At 39.5% G+C, this 14,355-nt stretch overlaps 1 protein-coding gene across 2 annotated transcripts in view; it reads right to left on the bottom strand.

Annotated features, from left to right (window-relative positions):
• LOC106070803 (G-protein coupled receptor dmsr-1-like) overlaps positions 1 to 14,355 on the bottom strand; it is a 242,553-nt gene that overhangs the window by 98,499 nt on the left and 129,699 nt on the right. For both annotated transcript variants that reach the window (XM_056008595.1, XM_056008596.1), the window contains one exon: positions 11,793 to 12,285. The gene's annotated coding sequence lies outside the window, so the exon portion shown is untranslated. The remainder of the gene's footprint in view (positions 1 to 11,792; positions 12,286 to 14,355) is intronic.

Raw genomic sequence — 14,355 nt, 5'->3', positions numbered from 1 at the left:
CTCAGCTCGGTCACCTCAGCGCACCTAGATTGATTGAAATGCCATTGTGAGATCTATTAGGTAGTCATTACGTCACGCCTGTGTTTGAAGACTCCCCTCTCTGTATATATATCATCCGTCTCAAAAGAGACATTGCTTACACATGCCAGGGACGTCTGACAGATCTATCAAAACAGCGCTGTGCAGGTTGGCCCGTGCTGAAAAGCAATTCGCTTCACATAAATATTGCCATTCATCGACAAACATTTCTTCGCTTGAGTAAATAAAGTGAAACACTAGGGGAAAAAAAGCTGTGAATGTAAACAAAGTTATTTAAGAACCTGTCTCCTGTATCTAGCATGTACGCATGTCTATTTGTGTCTAAGAATCTGTTTCTTTGGCAAATCTGTTGCCCTAGTTTCGGTCAAAATACAACGAACAAGAGTGATAAGGAATTTTTTTTTTTTAAATCAGTTCCAATAATTTCAATTTAAGATGCTCTCATGTATTAGTTTTATAAACGAGAATATTGTTTGTGGTACAAAATGACCAAACAAATGTTTCTGTGTATTCGTTGAAGTTGTCACAGCGTCCGGGTAAACTGTGTGTGCTAATATAACTTCACACTGTCATATATGTGCTAATATAACTTCACAGTGTCATATATGTGCTAATATAACTTCACAGTGTCATATATGTGCTAATATAACTTCACAGTGTCCTATGTGTGCTAATATAACTCCACAGTGTCCTATGTCTGCTAATATAACTTCATAATGTCCTATGTGTGCTAATATAACTTCATAATGTCCTATGTGTGCTAATATAACTTCATAGTGTCCTATGTGTGCTAATATAACTTCACAGTGTCCTATGTGTGCTAATATAACTTCACAGTGTCCTATGTGTGCTAATATAACTTCACAGTGTCCTATGTGTGCTAATATAACTTCATAGTGTCCTATGTGTGCTAATATAACTTCATAGTGTCCTATGTGTGCTAATATAACTTCACAGTGTCCTATGTGTGCTAATATAACTTCACAGTGTCCTATGTGTGCTAACATAACTTCACAGTGTCCTATGTGTGCTAATATAACTTCACAGTGTCCTATGTGTGCTAATATAACTTCACAATGTCCTATATGTACTAATATAACTTCATAGTGTCCTATGTGTGCTAATATAACTTCACAGTGTCCTATGTGTGCTAACATAACTTCACAGTGTCCTATGTGTGCTAATATAACTTCACAGTGTCCTATGTGTGCTAATATAACTTCACAGTGTTCTATATGTGCTTATATAACTTCACAGTGTCCTATATGTGCTAATATAACTTCACAGTGTCCTATGTGTGCTAACATAACTTCACAGTGTCCTATGTGTGCTAACATAACTTCACAGTGTCCTATGTGTGCTAATATAACTTCACAGTGTCTTATATGTGCTAATATAACTTCACAGTGTCCTATGTGTGCTAATATAACTCCACAGTGTCCTATGTGTGCTAATATAACTTCACAGTGTCCTATGTGTGCTAATATAACTCCACAGTGTCCTATGTGTGCTAATATAACTTCACAGTGTCCTATGTGTGCTAATATAACTCCACAGTGCCCTATGTGTGCTAATATAACTTCACAGTGTCATATATGTGCTAATATAACTCCACAGTGCCCTATGTGTGCTAATATAACTTCACAGTGTCATATATGTGCTAATATAACTTCACAGTGTCCTATGTGTGCTAATATAACTTCATAGTGTCCTGTGTGTGCTAATATAACTTCATAGTGTACTCTGTGTGCTAATATAACTTCATAGTGTCCTATTTGTGCTAATATAACTTCACAGTGTCCTATTTGTGCTAACATAACTTCACAGTGTCCTATGTGTGCTAATATAACTTCACAGTGTCCTATTTGTGCTAACATAACTTCACAGTGTCCTATGTGTGCTAATATAACTTCACAGTGTCCTATTTGTGCTAACATAACTTCACAGTGTCCTATGTGTGCTAATATAACTTCACAGTGTCATATATGTGCTAATATAACTTCACAGTGTCCTATGTGTGCTAACATAACTTCACTGTGTCCTATGTGTGCTAATATAACTTCACAGTGTCCTATGTGTGCTAACATAACTTCATAGTGTCCTATGTGTGCTAACATAACTTCACAGTATCATATGTGTGCTAATATAACTTCACAGTGTCCTATTTGTGCTAACATAACTTCACAATGTCCTTTGTGTGCTAACATAACTTCACAGTATCCTATGTGTGCTAACATAACTTCACAGTGTCCTATGTGTGCTAATATAACTTCACAGTGTCCTATGTGTGCTAACATAACTTCACAGTGTCCTATGTGTGCTAACATAACTTCACAGTATCCTATGTGTGCTAAGATAACTTCACAGTGTCCTATTTGTGCTAACATAACTTCACAGTATCCTATGTGTGCTAACATAACTTCACAGTGTCCTATGTGTGCTAATATAACTTCACAGTGTCCTATGTGTGCTAACATAACTTCATAGTGTCCTATGTGTGCTAACATAACTTCACAGTATCCTATGTGTGCTAATATAACTTCACAGTGTCCTATTTGTGCTAACATAACTTCACAATGTCCTTTGTGTGCTAACATAACTTCACAGTATCCTATGTGTGCTAACATAACTTCACAGTGTCCTATGTGTGCTAATATAACTTCACAGTGTCCTATGTGTGCTAACATAACTTCATAGTGTCCTATGTGTGCTAACATAACTTCACAGTATCCTATGTGTGCTAATATAACTTCACAGTGTCCTATTTGTGCTAACATAACTTCACAATGTCCTTTGTGTGCTAACATAACTTCACAGTATCCTATGTGTGCTAACATAACTTCACAGTGTCCTATGTGTGCTAATATAACTTCACAGTGTCCTATGTGTGCTAATATAACTTCACAGTGTCCTATGTGTGCTAACATAACTTCACAGTGTCCTATGTGTGCTTATATAACTTCACAGTGTCCTATTTGTGCTAACATAACTTCACAATGTCCTTTGTGTGCTAACATAACTTCACAGTGTCCTATGTGTGCTAATATAACTTCACAGTGTCCTATGTGTGCTAATATAACTCCACAGTGCCCTATGTGTGCTAATATAACTTCACAGTGTCATATATGTGCTAATATAACTCCACAGTGCCCTATGTGTGCTAATATAACTTCACAGTGTCATATATGTGCTAATATAACTTCACAGTGTCCTATGTGTGCTAATATAACTTCATAGTGTCCTGTGTGTGCTAATATAACTTCATAGTGTACTCTGTGTGCTAATATAACTTCATAGTGTCCTATTTGTGCTAATATAACTTCACAGTGTCCTATTTGTGCTAACATAACTTCACAGTGTCCTATGTGTGCTAATATAACTTCACAGTGTCCTATTTGTGCTAACATAACTTCACAGTGTCCTATGTGTGCTAATATAACTTCACAGTGTCCTATTTGTGCTAACATAACTTCACAGTGTCCTATGTGTGCTAATATAACTTCACAGTGTCATATATGTGCTAATATAACTTCACAGTGTCCTATGTGTGCTAACATAACTTCACTGTGTCCTATGTGTGCTAATATAACTTCACAGTGTCCTATGTGTGCTAACATAACTTCATAGTGTCCTATGTGTGCTAACATAACTTCACAGTATCCTATGTGTGCTAATATAACTTCATAGTGTCCTATTTGTGCTAACATAACTTCACAATGTCCTTTGTGTGCTAACATAACTTCACAGTATCCTATGTGTGCTAACATAACTTCACAGTGTCCTATGTGTGCTAATATAACTTCACAGTGTCCTATTTGTGCTAACATAACTTCACAGTGTCCTATGTGTGCTAATATAACTTCACAGTGTCCTATTTGTGCTAACATAACTTCACAGTGTCCTATGTGTGCTAATATAACTTCACAGTGTCATATATGTGCTAATATAACTTCACAGTGTCCTATGTGTGCTAACATAACTTCACTGTGTCCTATGTGTGCTAATATAACTTCACAGTGTCCTATGTGTGCTAACATAACTTCATAGTGTCCTATGTGTGCTAACATAACTTCACAGTATCCTATGTGTGCTAATATAACTTCACAGTGTCCTATTTGTGCTAACATAACTTCACAATGTCCTTTGTGTGCTAACATAACTTCACAGTATCCTATGTGTGCTAACATAACTTCACAGTGTCCTATGTGTGCTAATATAACTTCACAGTGTCCTATGTGTGCTAACATAACTTCACAGTGTCCTATGTGTGCTGACATAACTTCACAGTATCCTATGTGTGCTAATATAACTTCACAGTGTCCTATTTGTGCTAACATAACTTCACAGTATCCTATGTGTGCTAACATAACTTCACAGTGTCCTATGTGTGCTAATATAACTTCACAGTGTCCTATGTGTGCTAACATAACTTCATAGTGTCCTATGTGTGCTAACATAACTTCACAGTATCCTATGTGTGCTAATATAACTTCACAGTGTCCTATGTGTGCTAACATAACTTCACAGTGTCCTATGTGTGCTAATATAACTTCACAGTGTCATATATGTGCTAATATAACTTCACAGTGTCCTATGTGTGCTAACATAACTTCACAGTGTCCTATGTGTGCTAATATAACTTCACAGTGTCCTATGTGTGCTAACATAACTTCATAGTGTCCTATGTGTGCTAACATAACTTCACAGTGTCCTATGTGTGCTAATATAACTTCACAGTGTCCTATGTGTGCTAACATAACTTCATAGTGTCCTATGTGTGCTAACATAACTTCACAATGTCCTTTGTGTGCTAATATAACTTCACAGTGTCCTATGTGTGCTAACATAACTTCACAGTATCCTATGTGTGCTAACATAACTTCACAGTATCCTATGTGTGCTAACATAACTTCACAGTATCCTATGTGTGCTAACATAACTTCACAGTATCCTATGTGTGCTAACATAACTTCACAGTATCCTATGTGTGCTAACATGCACACAAATTATCCTTGCCTTTCAAAACTACAAAATGTATCACAACACAACCTTTATTCTGTACACCAGTTATACCAAAAAAACGAAATAGTTTTAGCCATAGATTGAAATCCCTGTGTGACCTGAGAAATGTGACAGAAATGCTGTGACAGAAAAACTGAAACATAAAAACTGAAACTTAAAACTGAAACAAAACTGCTACAGAGAAAACAAAGAGAGAAAGAGAGAAGTCAACACAAAAGTCAACATTAAAGGTTTGCAATTTCTTCCTACGTGTAAATCTTAAAGACAAAAAAAAAAGTTTAAAACATAAGAGACAATAAATGGACTAGATGTCTTCACAAACAAATGGACTAGATGTCTTCACAAACAAATGGACTAGATGTCTTCACAAACTAATGGACTAGATGTCTTCACAAACTAATGGACTAGATGTCTTCACTAACAAATGGACTAGATGTCTTCACAAACAAATGCACTAGATGTCTTCACAAACAAATGCACTTGATGTCTTCACAAACAAATGCACTAGATGTCTTCACAAACAAATGGACTAGATGTCTTCACAAACTAATGGAATAGATGTCTTATCTTATCTTATATAATACAGACGTTACTTCAAAAAAGAAGATGATTACGTCCTACGCGTCATGCATTTAGTCATGCATATTAACCAATGACTTAAATTCTGCCAAGTCACTGGTTTTCCTGGCTAGCTCAGACAACCCATTCCATGCTCTAATAGCACTAGGGAAGAACGAGTATTTGTACAAATTTGTCCTAGCATATGGGACGAGGAATGTGCCTTTATCTTTGTGTCTTTCAGAGTATTTTATTAAATTTTGTTTTTGTATTTGAAGATTATGGTTCAGTGTTTTATGTATTATTGCTACTTTACTTTTGAGCCTTCTGTCCTGAAGGCTTTCTAAATTTAGTGATTTTACTAAAGGTGTTACTCTAGTCAAATGTGAATATTCGTTTGTTATGAATCGCACTGCTCTATTTTGTGTCTGTTCTAGTTTCTTAATGTTTTCTTGAGTTGAGGGGTCTTGTCTTCACAAACAAATGGACTAGATGTCTTCACTAACAAATGGACTAGATGTCTTCACAAACAAATGCACTTGATGTCTTCACAAACAAATGCACTAGATGTCTTCACAAACAAATGCTTTAGATGTCTTCACAAACAAACGGACTTGCAATAATGTCCCTAGTACACAATGAATGTGGACAGAAATTTAATTATCTAGAATTGAAATGCCTTGTTGTTTTAATTCAATCTCAATGCACCGATGTGACCTTCTCGCTCCTGAGTCAAGACAATGGAAATAAGTTTCTCGGACAGACAGAGCTAAACGATTAGATTCTTTTCAGCAGCAGACCGATGAAATTAACATGTCATTTACATTTGCAGACGACGCACTAAACAGTTTCCCAATCAGAATAATTAAACCTTTGCACTCACATACGTATGCTAGATCCTCTACTATAAAAAGTACAAATTGTCTCTAATTCATGAAAAGACTAACACCTCACTTCAGCTATGAGGCTAATCTAAAAGTCAGCACTGTCTGGTTGTTTTGCCAGCAATTACCTTGCCTGAAACAGGTTAATGGCCCACCTCGCGTCTGGAGCAGGTTAATGGAGCACCTCGCGTCTGGAACAAGCAGGCTTCACTCCGTTGACGTCTTTGCACTCTCTTTGACTCTGTTCTTGGGTCAAGTCACCCTGCATCATCGCTAATGTCCAGGAACGTTTGGACAAAACAGAGCCATGCTAATTTACTTTAGCAATGTAAGAATGCTGGAATCTCGTCTGGACTGCAGATGGTTATTATACATACAATTATCCCGCTCTGTTGGGCTTATGCTGAAACAAGTTTCCATCACTAAAGACTCAAAGAACTAATTTTATTATTTCCTTAAGTTTCTTATTCACCCGGATGTTTGTTTTTGTTTTATAAATTTCGCCTATTCCCTCAGAAATGAAGAGTATGACATCCTAGCTCAGACCTCCTGTAGGACGAACATGGACGAGGGCAGGGTTCAAACTCATGACCTTCTTCACGACAGCCCAAATCACATACCATAAAGAGTAGCCACATGGGCAGGCAGCCTTATTTGTCATATCACTGTCAATCAGTTTGTCTGTCTCAATTCCTCCCCCGCAAAGAGCAATCTACAATCTAAAAAACTGGACACACCTCTGTTAAATTACCATCTTAACAAAATAAATCCCACACACCTACCCCTTTGGAGATACTGCGCTCATAATGAAATCGTAAACCATATCCTCTTTGAATGCTCCTGGAATACCGTAGGCAGACCCTACTTCCAGTACAGCCCAACATAACCAACACCCTGTACGGCAGTGATGAACAACTGAAGAGAACAGCACACTATTTTTCCTTGGCACAGTCACAGTCTTAGCATGAGTTGTTGTTCACTCCAGTGACGGGTGAAGCCACTATGGTGCATCTCGTAGAGCCACTGTGGTGCATCTCGTAGAACCACTAGGGTGCATCTCGTAGAACCACTATGGTGCATCTCGTAGAAGCACTAGGGTGCATCTCGTAGAACCACTATGGTGCATCTCGTAGAACCACTGTGGTGCATCTCGTAGAACCACTGTGGTGCATCTCGTAGAACCACTAGGGTGCATCTCGTAGAACCACTAGGGTGCATCTCGTACAACCACTAGGGTGCATCTCATAGAGCCACTATGGTGCATCTCGTAGAACCACTAGGGTGCATCTCGTAGAACCACTGTGGTGCATCTCGTAGAACCACTAGGGTGCATCTCGTAGAACCACTATGGTGCATCTCGTAGAACCACTGTGGTGCATCTCGTAGAACCACTAGGGTGCATCTCGTAGAACCACTAGGGTGCATCTCGTAGAACCACTAGGGTGCATCTCGTAGAACCACTAGGGTGCATCTCGTAGAACCACTAGGGTGCATCTCGTAGAACCACTAGGGTGCATCTCGTAGAACCACTAGGGTGCATCTCGTACAACCACTAGGGTGCATCTCGTACAACCACTAGGGTGCATCTCGTAGAGCCACTATGGTGCATCTCGTACAACCACTAGGGTGCATCTCGTAGAGCCACTAGGGTGCATCTCGTAGAACCACTAGGGTGCATCTCGTAGAACCACTAGGGTGCATCTCGTAGAAGCACTAGGGTGCATCTCGTAGAACCACTGTGGTGCATCTCGTAGAACCACTAGGGTGCATCTCGTAGAACCACTAGGGTGCATCTCGTATAACCACTATGGTGCATCTCGTAGAAGCACTAGGGTGCATCTCGTAGAACCACTAGGGTGCATCTCATAGAACCACTAGGGTGCATCTCGTAGAACCACTAGGGTGCATCTCGTAGAACCACTGTGGTGCATCTCATAGAACCACTAGGGTGCATCTCGTAGAACCACTATGGTGCATCTCGTAGAACCACTGTGGTGCATCTCGTAGAACCACTATGGTGCATCTCGTAGAAGCACTAGGGTGCATCTCGTAGAACCACTGTGGTGCATCTCGTAGAACCACTAGGGTGCATCTCGTAGAACCACTAGGGTGCATCTCGTAGAACCACTGTGGTGCATCTCGTAGAACCACTATGGTGCATCTCGTAGAAGCACTAGGGTGCATCTCGTAGAACCACTGTGGTGCATCTCGTAGAACCACTAGGGTGCATCTCGTAGAACCACTAGGGTGCATCTCGTAGAACCACTGTGGTGCATCTCGTAGAACCACTGTGGTGCATCTCGTAGAACCACTGTGGTGCATTTCGTAGAACCACTGTGGTGCATCTCGTAGAACCACTAGGGTGCATCTCGTAGAACCACTAGGGTGCATCTCGTAGAACCACTAGGGTGCATCTCGTAGAACCACTGTGGTGCATCTCGTAGAACCACTAGGGTGCATCTCATAGAACCACTAGGGTGCATCTCGTAGAACCACTGTGGTGCATCTCGTAGAACCACTAGGGTGCATCTCATAGAACCACTAGGGTGCATCTCGTAGAACCACTGTGGTGCATCTCGTAGAACCACTATGGTGCATCTCGTAGAAGCACTAGGGTGCATCTCGTAGAACCACTATGGTGCATCTCGTAGAAGCACTAGGGTGCATCTCGTAGAACCACTGTGGTGCATCTCGTAGAACCACTAAGGTGCATCTCGTAGAACCACTAGGGTGCATCTCGTAGAACCACTGTGGTGCATCTCGTAGAACCACTGTGGTGCATCTCGTAGAACCACTGTGGTGCATCTCGTAGAACCACTGTGGTGCATCTCGTAGAACCACTAGGGTGCATCTCGTAGAACCACTAGGGTGCATCTCGTAGAACCACTGTGGTGCATCTCGTAGAACCACTGTGGTGCATCTCGTAGAACCACTGTGGTGCATCTCGTAGAACCACTAGGGTGCATCTCGTAGAACCACTATGGTGCATCTCGTAGAACCACTGTGGTGCATCTCGTAGAACCACTGTGGTGCATCTCGTAGAACCACTGTGGTGCATCTCGTAGAACCACTAGGGTGCATCTCGTAGAACCACTAGGGTGCATCTCGTAGAACCACTAGGGTGCATCTCGTAGAACCACTGTGGTGCATCTCGTAGAACACTTGTTCCTATGACTGTGAAGAGCCCTATTCTCGAGAGACATTTCCGTCCATAAGTATCGCAGGTTAAGGCGGCATTCGCTTTGGTGGTAGAGGAGCCGGCCATTTTTCGCTTTGGTGGTAGAGGAGCCGGCCATTTTTCGCTTTGGTGGTAGAGGAGCGGCCATTTTTCGCTTTGGTGGTAGAGGAGCGGCCATTTTTCGCTTGTCACGCCTTTCTTACATAGTTAAGGTAAATGCTTTTGTGCAGTCCATAGCTTTCTTGGTCTCTCTCAACAGAGTGCGGTCTAGAGCTAGGTCTTCCCAAATATGAAACGATCAATAAACAACAACTACAACAACAAAAGCATGATTCAGGGCGCTATTAGCTTCGTCTCACATCTACGAACACTTTAAACCAGTTTTTGAACAGAACATATTCTAAAAGTGTACAAATTCTGAGAGTGTACATATTCTGAAAGTGTACATATTCCAAGAGTGTACAAATTCTGAGAGAGTACATATTCTGAAAGTGTACATATTCTAAGAGTGTACAAATTCTGAGAGAGTACATATTCTAAGAGTGTACAAATTGTGACAGTGTACATATTCTGAGAGTGTACATATTCTAAGAGTGTACAAATTCTGAGAGTGTACATATTCTGAGAGTGTGCATATTCTGAGAAAGTACTTTGTCATTCATTTGTCACAGTGTCCTATGTGTGCTAAGAAAGTTTGAAGAAAAAAACAAACAACAACAACAAATGACAGCTTCGGAAATGCGGCTAACTGATGTCAACTTCAGACACACAAAATAAAAAAAAAACATTTGAAAGTCTTAAAAAAAAATTGAACCCAAGATCTATTGAAACTGTCCAAAATAAATTGACGACAGAACGATTTATTCGCTAAAACACATCTTTCTTTTTGTTGTTGTTCTAAATGAACATATCTCACGAAATGATGGCAGCTAATTTTATATTTAGAAAACGAATACATTCTTTTCTCCCAAAAAAATAAAATAAAGTTCCCCATGAATTGAATTCCAACAATTTATGTCTTCAATTAGGCCCCAAATGTTCTCCCCCCACGAGGGAGCCCAATTAATGAAGATAAGCAGACACACATAATTGACGCCCACACTCCGAAACTTGGAAGAAATCCGTTTGGATCTTAGATTTTTTTTCTTTTTATTTCTTTAATTTTGTTTATGCTTCTTTTTGAAGAGCTTATGTAAGGCTTTCATGCAATTAAATTATAGAATTGAGAAGCAGGGGGCCCCTAGTGTTAGCTTACCCCGCCCATAGTGTTAGCTTACTGGGTATCCTTGCTTTGCATTTGTATAGTTTTACTCTGCTGTTCAAAAGATTCACGCTAACACTATTAGGTAAAGAGAAACAGTAAAAACAAATCTAACAACGTCATGTCTATTTCTATTCACAATGAACCAAAAACCTTTATTTCTATTTGGAACGATGTGGAGGATGGCACAAAGGTTTGAGAACCTTATTTTTGTTTCTTACCAATGTACTTGGAACTACGTCACGTTAGGGGCTTTCGTTTCCCAGTTTTATTTCCTATTTTAAAAGTTTGCTCGAGGACACCACGAGGGCACTACGAGGACATCACAAGGGCACCATGAGGGCACCACGATGAGCGCTGGGAAAAGATTACATTCTACGTTGCCATCAATTTGAACGAAGACGTGGTAGGCAGTGGTTTGGGTTAGGGTTAGGGTAATCCTCTAAATGTAATGCATTTATGTACTCAGCACCCAACGTTTGAACTGACCATATTTACACCAGGATTCAACCATTCTATACTTTTAATAAATGCTAGCCATGTTCTCTCTTATCAGTGTTTCAACTATTATGATATAAGTCTAAATGAAATGTTTCTCTTGGCCTCAACTAAAACAATAAATTGTATTGTTCTCTATCCGATAACCTTTGACCTCTGACATCCAGCAATTGATTATAAAGTACAGGGATATGAGATGATCTGATGTGACGGGCACACTTTAAAAGACGAGAATAAAATGCCCTTCTTTTAAGTCAATATATACATGAAGTATAGAACAGAGTTATTTTCCCTTCTTAAAACATTAGCATCCATGGGGCAGAGAGAGAGAGAGAGAGAGAACACATTTTACCTTAGCAGCCTTGTCTTTTTTTCCCCCTTGTCTCTTGCTTCGATTAAATGCAAAGACTCACGATTTATGTCCCTTGAGTATTCACATCATAAAACACTCCCCAAAAAGAGATCCGCTTGTATTCCCCCCTTTGTCCTGTGTTCTCCCCCTTGCCGAGGCGAGATTGACGCTGACCAGTACCGGAGAGGGATCGATGAACTTCAGACTACTTCTGCTCGGCTCCACAGATTTCTTAAAGCCTCGCACCTGCGGGCTAGTGTGGAACTTCTGGCCATGAAATGTACATCACCTGCTTCAGCGGGACCAGTTCCTGCAGAACCCAAACTGGCTGAGATGAAATTACCGAGGACGTACTGTCTCTTGCTGTGACCAGATGATTGAGTTAGTGCAATCTCTTCCCAGAGTAAAATCACTTGGACAGTATTGCCGCAGGCTTTACTGAAATCTCTGAGGCTAAATTAAATCTGCGGTCGAAGATAATTGGATGTGTGCTCTGAAATGAAAAATTAACATTAATTTTAGCTAACTGAAATAATGACTTCCCTAAAATAATTCCTTCACTAAAATAATTTGTTCCCTAAAATAATGATTTCACTAAAATAATGGTAATCACTAAAATAATTCATTCACTAAAGTAATGATTTAACTAAAATAATGACTAGACCAATCTGGTGTCTAAATTAACTAAAATAATGGACTATAATAATGACTTTACTAAAGATGATATCAAAGGAAGACTTAACTAATTTCTTGAGTTAAATATAATATTGACTAACTAGAGCAATTGTAGACCCGATAAACATGTAAATCATGTGTAATTTTTTTAAACTTTAATTTTTGATCAAATTTTTAGAGATTCTTGTTGACAGTAGGAATATGTTGGTATACTGATATTGACGGCATGCAAGTTTTTCGAGACTACAATTACATTGTATTGATAAATTCGCTTTAATGTACACACCAAGAAACAGCGGCCGCACTTAGGACTGTTCTGTCATTTAATAATATAATTGGCGATTAAAACTAATGTGTTCTTGTCTTATCTTATTTCAGACGTTCTCTCAGCAAAGAAAATAATTACGTCCATGTGTGAATCTAGTCGTGCAAGTTTATCAGAGGCTTAAACTCTACTAAGTCATTAGTTTTTCTGTCTGATTAATGCAACCTTTTCCAATCACTAATTCTCAACAAGGCAAAAGACATTGAGGAATGGAGAAAGACGGTTGACGAGTCTTGTTTGGTGCCCCAACGGTCCAACAGACTAAGTGATAGGTAAAGGTAAAGGTAAAAATTCTCATTGGGCATCTAGATCACTAGAAGTCATTCTTAAGCAATGTTAGCAGCCTCTACCCACCTGATGTTCACTGTCCAGAGATCTTGCTATGTCTCGGACGTTAAGCTTCCTGCCGGATTTCATCTAACACCCTTATCAGGAATAGGTCGTTCTCACTAACATGTTCGATTATTTCTATTTTCGAAGTTTGACGTTACTGAAGAAAGTGAGGTTCCCAAAGTTGGAATCGCAAGCCCCACGCCCAACCCTCTTTTATCACCCGGGCTTGCTACCGGGAATGGCGATACAAGACAGACAAAAACAAATGAAGTCCTACACTACGCCCTATATTCTACTAAATGTGGCTCAAAGTAAATGAAATATATAAAAGTCTGTAGGCTTTTAATCGCCTTCTTAGCACACTTCAAGTCTCTAAGTTGGCAGAAGACAGAGATAAATGGAGAGGGACGGTCGACAGATCTTATGTGGCGACCCCGTCGGTCCAACAGATAGGTGAAGGTGAATCATGTCCAATATGGGATCAATTTTGCAATCGTTTTTATTCCGGGTAATCTCCCTTCTCGCTAGACCATTATTATTACACATTCACTTCAGCATTTCTGACTTCACTAATTGAAAAATAAAATAATGTCTCATCATTTTGCAATCATGGACAACATTCTCGTCCAGGTCTTGGGGGTGATATTGAGAGACGATTGTCTGCTCAAAGATAACAAGAGAATAGATCAAAGAAACTCAATTCTCGACAAAGAAATGTCCGCAGAGTTAAAGCTTCCATGCAAAGTGCCTACTTCAGTTCTTGTACCCGGATAAACAAACAAAAAAATACGTGGAGTTGTGAATGACACAAAAAATCTACAGGCTTATATTGGTCCGTGGAGCTGCAAATGTAGGCTTTGTTTTAAGCCGTATTTATGTTTCATGTTAGGAGGAGTTTAAAAAAAAAGAAAGCTTATTTGTCATTTGACAGTAGGGTTGATAGAAAGTTGACCTCGGGTACAGTTACTACGCTTGAAGAAGCTGAAAGGTAAATTTGCTTAGGGATATGAGATGAAAGACTTTTCAAGTGTGGAGCTAATCTATAGACAGCTAGTTAAGCTGGTAGAGTGAATTAGAGTCTGATGCAACTGAAATTAAGAAGATCAAGGTGACTGTATGTCATGACACCCGTGGGCCATAAAAACAGATGACCGTTATCCTATAGATGACCCTTTAGATTGCAAGGACTGAAGGGGAGACTAAAAACTATTAAATGAAGCATTTTCATCG

The sequence above is a fragment of the Biomphalaria glabrata genome, chromosome 13, assembly GCF_947242115.1.
Source record: "Biomphalaria glabrata chromosome 13, xgBioGlab47.1, whole genome shotgun sequence".
Lineage (NCBI taxonomy): Eukaryota > Metazoa > Mollusca > Gastropoda > Planorbidae > Biomphalaria > Biomphalaria glabrata.
Note: the sequence above shows the minus strand (reverse complement) of the source record. Positions and strands in the feature narration are given on the sequence as shown.